This window comes from Phyllobates terribilis, unplaced genomic scaffold, assembly GCF_046119375.1.
Source record: "Phyllobates terribilis strain yellow unplaced genomic scaffold, ASM4611937v1 Scaffold_3__8_contigs__length_932513732, whole genome shotgun sequence".
Taxonomy (NCBI): domain Eukaryota; kingdom Metazoa; phylum Chordata; class Amphibia; order Anura; family Dendrobatidae; genus Phyllobates; species Phyllobates terribilis.
The window spans coordinates 69,086,412-69,099,659 of record NW_027362763.1 but is presented as its reverse complement, the minus strand read 5'-3'; the positions used below and the strand labels follow the sequence as shown (position 1 = coordinate 69,099,659).

Sequence of the window (13,248 nt, the reverse complement as noted above, 5' to 3'; positions counted from 1 at the left end):
GATGACACACGCCGTGCTGAGGACCGTTTAGCTGACCATGTGGTAATGAAGTTATTGGACCCGTTTTTGAAAAAAGGTCGCAATGTTACAACCGATAATTATTTTACTTCAGTAAAATTAGCTAAACAGCTAAAAAGCAAAGGAACAACCATCGTGGGAACACTGAACAAGATAAGGTGAGAAGTGCCTAAAGAAATAAAATCCATGAAAGAGGAATTGTACAACACTAAAGTGTTTAGAAATGAAGACAATTTTACACTTACAGTATATCAAGCAAAGCCCAACAAAAATGTTGTCATTTTGAGTTCCGTCCATCCAGATGTTGTTGTTGCGTCTGATTCCGCTAAAAAAACTCCAGAAACGGTAAAGTTTTACAATGAAACAAAATATGGAGTAGATGTAGTGGATCAGATGGCACGAAAATATACCACACGAACATGCACAAGGAGATGGCCTGTTCATGCATTTGAAAATGCCTTAGACTTTGCGGGTATAAATGCATGGATAATATTCAAGGAGATTACCCACCAAAAAATGTCACGCAAGGCATTTTTGCAAACGCTTGTGAGAGAGTTGAGTGGTCCTTATGTCACAGATAGGGAAAAGGGTTCCACGTCCCAAGTTTCTACATGCTCAGAAGTGATGGTTCAAACTAAATTTTGCCAGATCAAAGAAAAATGCAAGAAAAATAGATCTGTCGGAAATTGTAAGACTTGTGGTAAGTCTTTGTGTGGGCAATGTACTGCCATAAATCAAAGGCAATGCCTAAAATGCGAAACACCAAATGTTTAGAAGGTGAATTCTGCGCCATATTTTCATTTTTATGCTCCTCCACCTACATTTTCTCTGCTTTTTGTTCTTCAGTTGTTGTTTATATGTGTGCACTTGAATAAAAAAAAATGTTTGAAAAACGTCTATTATAATTATTGTTATTTTCTGTAGAAAAATAAGAAAAGCAGAAAAAAAACAATCAAAAGCATTACTGTTGGATCTCACAATAATAATACATTACAAAAAATATAATTATTAATAAATAACCACAAATGAAACTCTAAAAATAAACGAAAACAAGCAAGGAGTCAAAATGACTCCTTTCAGTAGTTCTAGGCGGGGTCACGAGTCCAGTAGTCCTAGTGTTAATAAATATATCTAGCTTCTGCACTGTAACACTAAAATGAACATCAATTGTGGCCAACCAGTATACCTGGATTTACCTGGAATATGTAGACAAAGGACCAGAAGATCTTTACCTTAGGGTGTTTTTCTGATGGCCTTGACTCTGAAGTAGAAGAGCTACCTATTGGAAAGATTGTGTGTCGGTAGACCTGTGTCCAGTCCTATTGAATTAAATGCTCATTGGGGAATTATATGAGGGCTCATATGAGTCTTGGCTAGTGCTATTAGCAGATCTCACAATTCATGATGGCTCATATAGACCAGTAAAGGTCAAGGACCAGGCCAAGTAGAAGGGAATGAACATTATTGACACTCAAGAAGAAGGAATAACTATGGAGAAGGTGAAATAAATAATTGTGGGTCTATCATATTTCTGGGAGAAAGGGACATGAAAAAAAACAAAAAACAAAAATTACAACAGCATCCTCTGTCCATCACATGTCCATATTCTTGATATCCTGGTAGATTACAAAGTGTAGATCCCAGACTGCACTAGTTGAAACATTTACAATTTTTTTTTTCTTTGACTTGAAGTATCCTTCACACTGGGAATGAAGATGATCATGGTCTATCTGCGAGACTCGGCACAGATTTCATAAGGTTGAGGGGCATTTGTTGACCCCAGAGCAGGAGTAAGGTCCAGTTTAGCTCCAGGTGGTGGATGAAATGTGAAGCTTTGCAACAATGATGTAAAGAAGAGAAATATCTCCATTTTAGCCAAGGTCTCTCCAGCACAACTTCTTTTCCCTAGAAAGGAAAATAAATACATAAATACATGAATGTATCAGACGTAAATCAACTTTCTTTGCTCAGTTAAATTGTGGATTGAAGCTACTACAGCATCTAAGTGATAAGACAGCAGGAAGGTGCTCCCTCTTTCAACCCATTGACTCCACTTCAGGGTACCGATTGCATACTTACTTAAAAACCAACATTTCGTTCACCACTAGTGGGAATTCCTTCAGAATTCCTGACAATACCCAATTTTGGGATAGGTTTGCATAAACTCCTTAGCATTTTCCAGTCTGCTTCGCAGGATTTTGTCTTTGCACTTTTGTAAGTATGCAAATGGTCTCCAACTGCCATTGAAATCAATAATTGAACTGAGGGTCTGCCATTTATGGAAACCTATTAAAGGGCTTGTCCACTAATCGGAGACAACCTTCTAAGTTACTTTATTTCCCCGTGTAATACAACAATGGATTTTGAAAAAACTGGAGAAACAAAAAAAAACCTCAGAAAACTTAAGGGTGCAGTAGAAATAAAATAACAGCAAAAACAAGGCACTTTTGACCTGATGATTTAGTAACAGGTTGTCTGTAAGTAATGCAGTCAAGCTGGTAGAATTTTTTTTTTTCATTTCTGAATATTTTTACATCACTAAATTACGGAAAGAAATAAACAAGTTTGATATCGCCGTAATTGTGTTATAAAAAAAAAATCTCAATAAACAATGGCACAATAGTGTTTTATTTTCACCACACGTGGAACTTTTTTTTGGGCCATTTTTTTATTTCATTATTTTTTCAATGAATTATGTCATTTGAAGCTACAAGTCATCCCATAAAAATATGCCCTCACTTTGCTGTGGCACTTGGGAGAAGGAAAGGGAAAAATATGTGTATTCCCAAAATGAGGAGGTGGCGACAACAGGGTATTTATGCAGAATAACCCAAAGACAAGCCCCTGAGGAATCATGTGAGCGTTGCCCTATTGTAAAGACCATAACAATTTACACTAAACAATAAGGTCTTTACTGTGGAACTGTAAGGCACATCATTAAAAAAAAACAGAATACTTGTTGAGACAGCGGAAATGAAATAAGAGCAAGAACAGAAAACTTTTTAACTGGTGACATGTTTTCTCTAAAAAAAAAATGTCATTTTAAGGAAAAAGCAAACAGAAAGCCTATTTTGAATAAAAAGTTTAATTTATTCATTCTTTTTTAGGTTTAGTGTTCCTGTTACCTATGGAGAATGGTATAAAAGCCTCGTTCTTCTTAAAGTTTCCAACAGAGTCAAGAAAATGTTCAGGATAAAATTCTTCTGGTTTTTCAAAGTAATCCTTATCTCTGAGAGCTGAATGAATCAGTGTGATCACAGTTGCTCCCTGGAAGAAAAAAAGTTATATACTAGATATAATATGCAATAATAAAATAGGTCATAGTAAATAAAATACTAAATCGATTTTCAATCGGAAAGAAATTAATTTCATTATTTTTCCATAAATTAATAGTACACATGAAAAGAAGAAACTTTGTAATCTATCAGAGAAATCTGCTTCTTTCTCCTCCTGGACTGATCTCTCACTCTCAAAATATGGGTAAAATTTTGTATTTAGTGAAAACAGATTTTTCCATCACTGAAATAGGAGATAACAGTTGGTGCCTTTAAACTTCTATGCAGAGGGGAGGGGCTAGAGGCAGACACAAACATTGAACCTTATGACCACCAACTGTCATCTCTTAACTTAGCAAAGGGAAAATCTATTCATTGAGTACACATCTTACCCATGAATTGGAGAATTTTGAAAGTAAAAGATCAGTCCAGGGGGAAAAAGAAGCAAATTTCTCTAATATATTACAAAGTTTCTTATTTTCTCATGTACTAATAATTTAGTAAGGAAAAAAAATAAAACAATGGTTAATCTTTAATGCATTTTATCATCCCTGAAAGGCAAGGAAATCCTACAATTTGTCAGCTCTCACTAGTGCCACACTTTATAGGGTTAGTACATTTTGGTTGCAGAGTCTGGGTGAATAAACTATTCAGGTTATGACTGTTCACCAGATATTGGCTATGTCTGGTTATGTTGCCTTTTCCACCTTAGGCCTAATTCAGAAATCTCAATTTTTTCACATTTTTGAAAAAAATAAGCTCAATTTTTGTCTCATCTGACCACAGTACCTTCTCCCAATAACTCACAGAATCATCCAGGTGTTCATTGGCAAACTTCAGATGGGCCTGCACATGTGCCTTCTTGAGGAGGGGGACCTTGCGGGCACTGCAGGATTTTAAACCTTTAAGGCGTAATGTGTTACCAATGGTTTTCTTGGTGACTGTGGTCCCAGCTGCTCTGAGATTCCCCCGTGTAGTTTTAGGCTAATCTCTCACCTTCCTCATGATCAAGGATACCCCATGAGGTGAGATTTTGCTTGGTGCCCCAGATTGATGTCGATTGACAGTCATTTTGTATTTCTTCCATTTTCTTACTATTGCACCAACAGTTGGCTCCTTCTCACCCAGCGTCTTACTTATGGTTTTGTAGCCCATTCCAGCTTTGTGCAGGTCGATGATGTTGTCCCTGACATCCTTAGAAAGCTCTTTGGTCTTGCCCATGTTGTAGAGGTTAGAGTCTGACTGATTAATTGAGTCTGTGGACAGGAGTCTTTTATACCGGTGACTATGTAAGACAGCTGTCTTTAATGCAAGTAACGAGTTGATTAGGAGCGTCTAACTGGTCTGTAGAAGCCAGAACTCATAATGGTTTGTAGGCGATCAAATACTTATTTCTCACTGCAAAATGGCAAAAAAATTATCTAATTTATACAATGTGATTTTCTTGATTTATGTTTTGGAATATTCTATCTCTCAATGTTAAAATTAACCTACTCTTAAACTTATAGACTGTTCATGTCTTTGTCAGTGGGCAAACTTACAAAAACAGCAAGGGATCAAATACTTATTTACCCCACTGTATGAGAAGACCAATACAAATAAACACCCATCATAGTTGAGAGCCCTTCTTGGAGATGTTGCATTGAGTCCCACAATCTTCAAGTTACTCCACTGTATTCTTTTATTGTCATTTATTTTGTTTGCTTTTGTGGCCCTGAGTTTGCCAACATTTTGCTAAAGAGTTACAGGGTAACTGGTTATAACATCAATGGATTATAAAATGATCTGCTTCAATGTTTGTCCTATGGAGGCATATGGATGTCATAGGCGGTAGTCCACCACTTGGGCCAGAACAAAGAGCCGCCCTGTAGGACCAGCTAACATTCATCAGAATGCTCAACATCCAGTGCTACATTATTCCCACTGTGGTCACTACAGTGTCAATGGCTTGCTGTGAATAGCTTGTCAGTGCTACATTATCTATTGCTGAAGGTGATGAAATGGGATCAGGAGAATGAGCCCAACAGAGAAAACACCTTTGATGATGTAATCATATTTATGCCTGTACCATCTTGTACATCTATAAGAAAAAATATTTACCTTCATCATAGTATGGACCGTGCACATGAAAAAGTAGTTTCTGTATGGATGCCACCACAAAATACATAAACAATTGTGTTTATTGCATAAAAAGATAATGCATTTTGGAACTAGACTGGATCTGAAACGCATCATTTTTTTATGCAATAAACACATTTTTTTATCTATTCCACGGTGGTGCTCAGTCCGTTCCTGGTATCCTTTGGAGAGCTCATTGCCTTCTGCTCAGCATGTACAGCAGCTGCCATGGTCCATTCTGTCTGTGTCTCGCTCCAGTGTTGTGCCTGCCTTTGCATAACTTCAGAAGCTGAGTGTAGAGTTGTATTCATCTTACCCTTTCCCATCCTACATTTTTACACTATGGAGCCTTCTCTTCCTTTTATCTCTTACCGTCATCATAAGGGATTCTTTACCCAGGTGTTTTCTTTTCAGTAAGAACAGTGAGACTAAAGAGCTATCGGCCACATGATGTTGTGACAATTTAAAAAAATTCAAGAAGGGTCTGGAATCAGATAACTTTCTTTAAAAATATAATATCATTGTGGGTACTAGATTTCCGAAGCTGCAAATTGATGGATTTATTTTGATCATCACACCAGATGTCAAGAAGGACATTTTTTGCCTACATAGAAAAATTGGCATTGGCCTCAGAGAGGACTTGATAGATTGGTTGGTTGGGCTTGACAGATTTTTTTTGCAACATTATCAAATACTATAGTTTGCAAATAAGAGTTTGGGTTGGCCCCACCTATTAAAGAAAGATATCTGATGTACTGTACTATGTGTGCCCTTATGATTAGCCATAATCTTAAGGGTTCGCTCAATGGCAGGTTCTCATGTCACCATTTTATAAAATGAAACAAATTACTTTACCGCCAAGGTCACATATACAAATCCACTATAATGGAACAATAAGATATTTCTTCAACGTCTATGATAGCAGCTCATACAAAAAAATTACATAAAAGAACATAATTTAACAAAAAATCCATACTTTTATTAAATACACATGAGAAAACATCGATATTAAAAAAGTTTGCACAGATACATAGATGGTGAGCAAAATTGAAGATATCAGGACAAGAGCAATCATATAATGACACAATTGAAGTTAGATGCTTGGAGCAGATGTAGATAAGATGTAGACCACGTGCTCAATCCCAGCCATCAACATATTTAGTTCAGATGCTAAGGTGCACAGTGCGTATGTAAATAAGTCCATATAGCAACTGGGGTATACATATGAGCATATGGGCCACATGCCCCATCCCAGCCGCTCACATATAAAGCATCAAAAAGCTACACTCAGATGCCAAAGTGCACAGTGAATATACAAACAAATACGATAGGCGTTTAAAAATGGATAACAACAAGATGTAACTCACATATAAATTGCTAATCAGTCCAGATATCGTCACTCCTACTCGCGTTTCGGCGCTGTGCCTTCTTCTAGGGGCATCTGAGTGTAGCTTTTTGATGCTTTATATGTGAGCAGCTGGGATGGGGCATGTGGCCCATAAGCTCATATGTATACCCCAGTTGCTATATGGACTTATTTACATACGCACTGTGCACCTTAGCATCTGAACTTATCTACATCTGCTCCAAGCATCTAACTTCAATTGTGTCATTATATGATTGCTCTTGTCCTGATATCTTCAGTTTTGCTCACCATCTATGTATCTGTGCAAACTTTTTTAATATCGATGTTTTCTCATGTGTATTTAATAAAAGTATGGATTTTTTGTTAAATTATGTTCTTTTACGTCATTTTATAAAATGGTCCAACAAGAGGTAACAGATGACAGAGCTATAGTACCTTTGGAATAAAATAGCCTCTGAAGGTGAGATCTTGAGAAGTTGCATGTGGAATGGCAGCCGGAGCGATATCCCCAAACCTTTGAATCTCATGAATGATGGCATCTGTGTACGGCATTTCTTTACGATGATCCATTTGAGGTTGGGCCGATCCGATCACTCGCTCAATTTCATTTTGCACTTTTTCTGTCACGATAGAGATTTATACAGTATATACATATGTGCACATTGTAATCCATATTAACACAGTTACCGATCTGCACAAAAATCTGGATACACCGTATTCAGTACTATGAACCTAATGCAGAGACACGACAGGACCTAGGAAAAGCCTCCAACGCTCCTACAGATACCAATATAATATATAACTACTGACCTCATAGACCCCCACCAATCACACCAATTACACCATTATTGTATAGTTCCATAACATTTCTTAAATATATTATTGTTGTCTGTCCCAACTCCGAGTCCAGAACCAAAAATCAGGAAACCTGCTAAAATTAGAAATTGGCAGATTCACTCTTATTTGGCTGGGAAATTTGAATTTCAACAAATAAATTTGGAACACAAGAAATTGTCAAGGAGAGTTTAAAAAAATCTCTTATAACCACTTCTGCTTGGCTCTCCCCCACCTCTGATGTTCCGTTATGTCTTCTTTCTTCTGTCATCTATCTTATATCTTCTGCTCTTTCCTGGCCTCCAATGCTGCCATTCTGTACTAGTTACTCCCATGAATACTACTTTAATAAAGAGGAAGTTGAGAGGTCACTTTGGAGCCAAGGAGATCGATGGAGGGGAGGAGAGGAAGACTTCAATTCAAATATTGCAATTTTTTTAAAAATATTAAATTCTACCTAATGCATTTCCACTCTTCTGTTTAGCTTCATGCCATTGAGAGGATCACCACCGACTGTCAGAACTAAGAGTCCTAAAATATACTATTTTGCATCATGACTCCTCATTTATTAACTTGGAGATCATCATATAGACGAATTGTGGGGACATATAGGTTCCAGTGACAAAGAATAAACACCATCAATCAGAACTGTTGCAACCAGACCCTGGAACCTGGAAAGAGAGTCTCAAAGACCCCATTGCCATAAAGAAGACCTTAGGGAAGATTTTTTATAGATTTTACATTGGCAATTAGGAGCACGTTTTGCATTTGCATTTGCTTTTATTTTTTTCTGGACAACTTTGATGGGCGAATTGGAAACCCAAAAAATGAACCATACAGAGGATGTGACATATGTCCATAACGAAATATGCAGTGAACATCACTTACACAACTGAGACAAGCTCCTTCAGCTTCAAAAATAATCATAAAACCATCTAGATTTTTTACTGACAATGGTCAAAGTTCCTTATTTTTACTAACATAATTTGCCAAGTGATGTGAAACCGGTTGTTCTAACAGAGTCCTGTAGCAAAATGTGGGCCTACTTGTCCTAGCAAATGTTCCTGAGACAAAGGGGTTCTATCTTACTTTCGTGCTTTCTTCTACATATCTTAATGACATGTTAAAAAATATATAAATATATATTAAAAATGTCTACGTTATTTAAATGATAGGTCTTACTTTGAATTTCTGGATATTTCATCATGAGTAGAATCCCCCATCTCAGTGTGGTTGATGTGGTCTCCATTCCAGCCCCAAACAAATCGGCCACCAAAGAAACCAAATTCTCATTGTTGAAATATTTAATGTTTTCTGCTTTTCCCTGGAAAAAATGTTTAAACATTTCCTAAAATGTTAATTTATATAATAGAAATTAGTCTAAGAAATTACCGTCATGCCACACTGGGAAAAGTGTGTCCTCCCTAACCCTTGTCTTGAAAATCTCGTTTGGATTAATAAAAGAAGCACTGAAGATTGGCGAGTGCCATGTTTAATTTTATCTTTATATAAAGATTAGTGATGGGTGAGCACTAAAATGCTCGGGTGCTCGATGCTCTGGTTGAGCAAATTGAAATGTTCAGGTGCTCGACCCGAGCAATGAGCCCAATGTAAGTCTAAGGGAAACCGGAGCATTTTTCAGGCGGCTCCCCCTGGTAGTCTGCAGAGGCCTAAAAATTGCCCAAATCGATGGAAACAGTGCTCAAATGACATGGGAACAGCATGGAGATGACCCCTGGAACCATTTCTGACTCCCAGGTCACTGCTGTCAACAACGTTGTCAGAGGCATTACACCACTTTTACGGACTCACAATAAAACATACAAAAATGAAAACAAAATGGATTTACCTGGGAAATATGTTAAGGAACATCCTTTCCAGGGTAATGACTTGTATATAAGGCAAAATAAATAACCAAAACCAAAAATACTCCTCCACACCTTGGGCTATGTTCACAAGTAGCGTTTTTGATGCGTTTTGGCACTTTTGCATTGCTTTCAACCATGACAAATGCATTCATTGGGAAATGTCATTTTACAACCTTATCTGGCCATGTGGTGTGTGACACATCATCAGACACATCCTGTTTCATTTATGAAGGAGGGACTCTGAAAGTCACAAAGCCTAATTTTATAGGGCAATCATGCGGCCTTTACTATTCTTAAAGGTCCAGCAGTCGGCCCTCAAAAATTCTTAGAGAGCCATCAGCAGGCTGTGCTTTGTGGTTCCCATTACTAAAGAGTGGGTCTCCTATACTGTTATTGTGTATGCAGTGAGTGGCAGTGTTGCCAAAAATTTGGAAGCACCCCAATACCCCTTTGAAAATTTGGACGCACCCCAATACCCCTTTGAAGAGACTTAGAGAAGGGCCTCCTGAAAACAGTGTTCCCATTATTAGGAAGTGGGACACCATACTGCAAGGGCTGCCAAAAATTGGGACCAGCTCCAATGCCACTTGGAAGAGACGTGGAGGTCAGAGGACCGCCTGAAAACAATGTTCCCATTATTAGGAAGTGGGTCTCCCAATGAGTTAGCCTATGCAGTGAATGCAAGGGTTGCCAAAAATTTGGGGGCACTCCAATGCCCATTGAAAAGTTGTGGAGGTCAGAGGGCCTCCTGAAAACAATGTTCCCATTATTAGGAAGTGGGTCTCCCATTGTGTTTGCCTATGCAGTGAATACAAAAGTGGGCAAAAATTTGGAGGCTCTCTAATGCCCCTTGGAAGAGACGTGGAGATCAGAGGGACTCCTGAAAACAATGTTCCTATTATTAGGAAGTGGGTCTCCCATTGTGTTTGCCTATGCAGTGAATTCAAGGGTTGCCAAAAATGTGGGGGCACTCCAATGCCCATTGAAAAGATGTGGAGGTCAGAGGGCCTCCTGAAAACAATGTTCCCATTATTAGGAAGTGGGTCTCCCACTGTGTCTGCTTATGCAGTGAATACAAAAGTGGGCAAATATTTGGAGGCTCTCTAATGCCCCTTGGAAAAGATGTGAAGGTCAGAGGGCCTCCTAAAAACAATGTTCTCATTATTAGGAAGTGGGTCTCCCATTGTGTTTGCCTATACAGTGAATGCAATGGTCGCCAAAAATTTGGGGGCACTCCAATTCCCATTGGAAAAGATGTGGAGGTCAGAGGGCCTCCTGAAAAAGCATTCCCATTATTGGGAAGTGGGTCTCCAATCATTGTGTTTGCCTATGCAGTGAATGCAAAAGTGGCAAAAAATTTGGAGGCTCTCCAATGCCCCTTGGAAGAGACGTGGATGTCAGAGGGCCTCCTGAAACCAATGTTCCCATTATTAGGAAGTGGGTCTCCCATAGTGTTTGCCTATGCAGTGAATGCAAGGGCTGCCAAAAATTGGGAGGCACTCCAATGCCCCTTGGAAGAGACCTAGAGGGCCTCATGAAAAAATGTTTCCATTATTAGGAAGTGGGTCTCCCATAGTGTTAGCCTATGCAGTGAATGCAAGGGCTTCCAAAAATTGGGAGGCACTCCAATGCCCCTTGGAGGGGACGTGGAGGAGGTAATCATAAAAAAATATTTCCATTGGAGTTGAGAAGTCTGGCTCAATCCAGCCCTTGTTCATTTTTATAAGAGTCAGCCTGTCAGCATTTTCAGTTGACAGGCGGATGCGCTTATCAGTTATAATTCTACCAGCGGCACTAAAGAGCCGCTCTGATAAAACGCAAGCGGCAGGGCAGGCCAGGACCTCCAAGGCATACAGAGCCAGTTCATTCCACGTATCCAGCTTGGATGTCCAATAAATATAAGGCACAGAGGAAACACGGAGAATGTTGGTACGGTCAGCAAGGTACTCCCTCAGCATCTTCCCAAACTTTGCACTCCTTGTGAGAGTACCCCACACCTCAGGACCTGTGAGAAGGGAGGGGCTGAGAAAATTCCCCCAGAACTTTGACAGTGTTCCTCTGCCACTGCTGGATTGGATTTGTGTCTCTCTCGCCTGTAGTCCTTGATTGTCCAACAAACCATGACCTCTGCCGCCAGCGTTTTCAGAGGGGAATTGTTTTAATAGTTCTGCAACAAGGGCTTTCTGGTACTGCCCCATTTTTGTAGAGCTGTCCACTAGTGTTGAGCCACCCCCGTAGTGTTCGAGTTCGGTTCGGTTCGTCGAACACCCGTGTGTTCGCCGAACTGTTCGTCGAACTGTTCGTCGAACACCTTCGAACACCGTTAAAACCAATGGCAGGCAAACAAAAACACATAGAAACACATAGAAAACACCATCAAAGGTGTCCAAAAGCTGACAAACTGCTCAGAAGACACAACTAACACATGAAAAAGTGACAAGTACATATAGTCATGCGAAAAGAAAAGATGTGGAGGAGTAAAAGGAGGGGGAGACACAGATATAGGCATGTCATGCCCTTCTAAAATCCAAAAAGTGAGAAGCCGACACGTTCAGTCCGCTCCTGCCCGTGCCACCTCCGTGTCGCCGGGTTTGTGCCAGAGCCGCGGTGAACCCTGACGGCCAGCCCCCCTCTCCCAATACTGGTGCCTGTCCGCTGGTGGGTCGAGCGAGCCCCCCTGTGGTGGAGGCAGCTCTAAGCTTTTTAATTTAAATTGTCTCTCTAATTTGAATAAATACACTTTAAATCCATTTACAAGGATCTATTGGAGGGCAAGTCTCATGCCAGCAGCCGCGTAATTCCAGCTCCAGTAGCGTCCACTAAAGCTGCTGCAGTTAAAAAGCTTTTATAAGGATCGAGCTCGGCTGTCCACCGCAAGGCATCCTACTGCCAGTCCGAGCCCCTATGCCTTGGGGTGCCTCCTGATGCTCTTCACTGAGTATCCCGTGGTCCCGAAGCATTTCCTTTGAAAAAATGAAGTGTCCAAACTACAGGTGGTGTAGCTTGCTTAACAGCCGGGATAATCCGCTGACTAGCAGACCCTGCTACTAGGCACAAAGTATTTCCTGGGCTAGATGCAGTTAAAAATTTGTAATTAGATACTCTCGTTGGATGCTGAGAAAGCATTCCATAGAGTCTCCTGGCACGCCATATATGATTCTCTTAAAAAGCTTGGGGTAGGGGTCTAGGGGACCCTTTTATAGCCAAAATCACGGCCCTGTATCGCAATACGTCACCTAGGCTGAAGATAAATGGAACTGTAGCACCCTGAGGGCTCGGTTGCTACACAGGTATTGCACCTCACCCAGAGGTGTGATATCTCACTCTCAGGTAAGGATGTAGTGTGGATCAGGACCCGACACCTGCATGCATTACACCACATTGCCGTGGGGCAGGGCGACCAATATGCCCCTGAGATGGGCACGACAGTCCCTGTCCCTGGCTGGAGTGGGGGGAGGGAACACTGAGGAAGGGGAACCCTGTAGTGCAGGAGCAGGGAGGAAGCAGTTCCTGGGTGCATTGAGAAGGGAGTATAAAAGGTGGGCACCATCTTAGTTCAGTGCAGAGAAGTCTGAGCAGAAGTGGCAGGGAGCAGGGGCTCTGCATGAGCTCTGCTCCGGAGGCGGGCCTAGTAACAGAGGCCCAGGCCTGGAAGAGGGAGAAGGAAGGAAGAGGAGCGGAGAAGGCTCCAGGAACGAGGAACGAAGGGATCTCAGGGGTGCGGACGGGCGAGTCGCCACCGCACGCCCGAATCCACCTGCGTGGAGGG

The 13,248-nt window shown here is 40.5% G+C and overlaps 1 pseudogene; it reads right to left on the bottom strand.

Moving 5' to 3' along the window:
• Nucleotides 1-985: 985 nt before the first annotated feature.
• LOC141258833 (cytochrome P450 2K4-like) overlaps nucleotides 986-13,248 on the bottom strand; it is a 46,617-nt pseudogene continuing 34,354 nt past the window's right edge.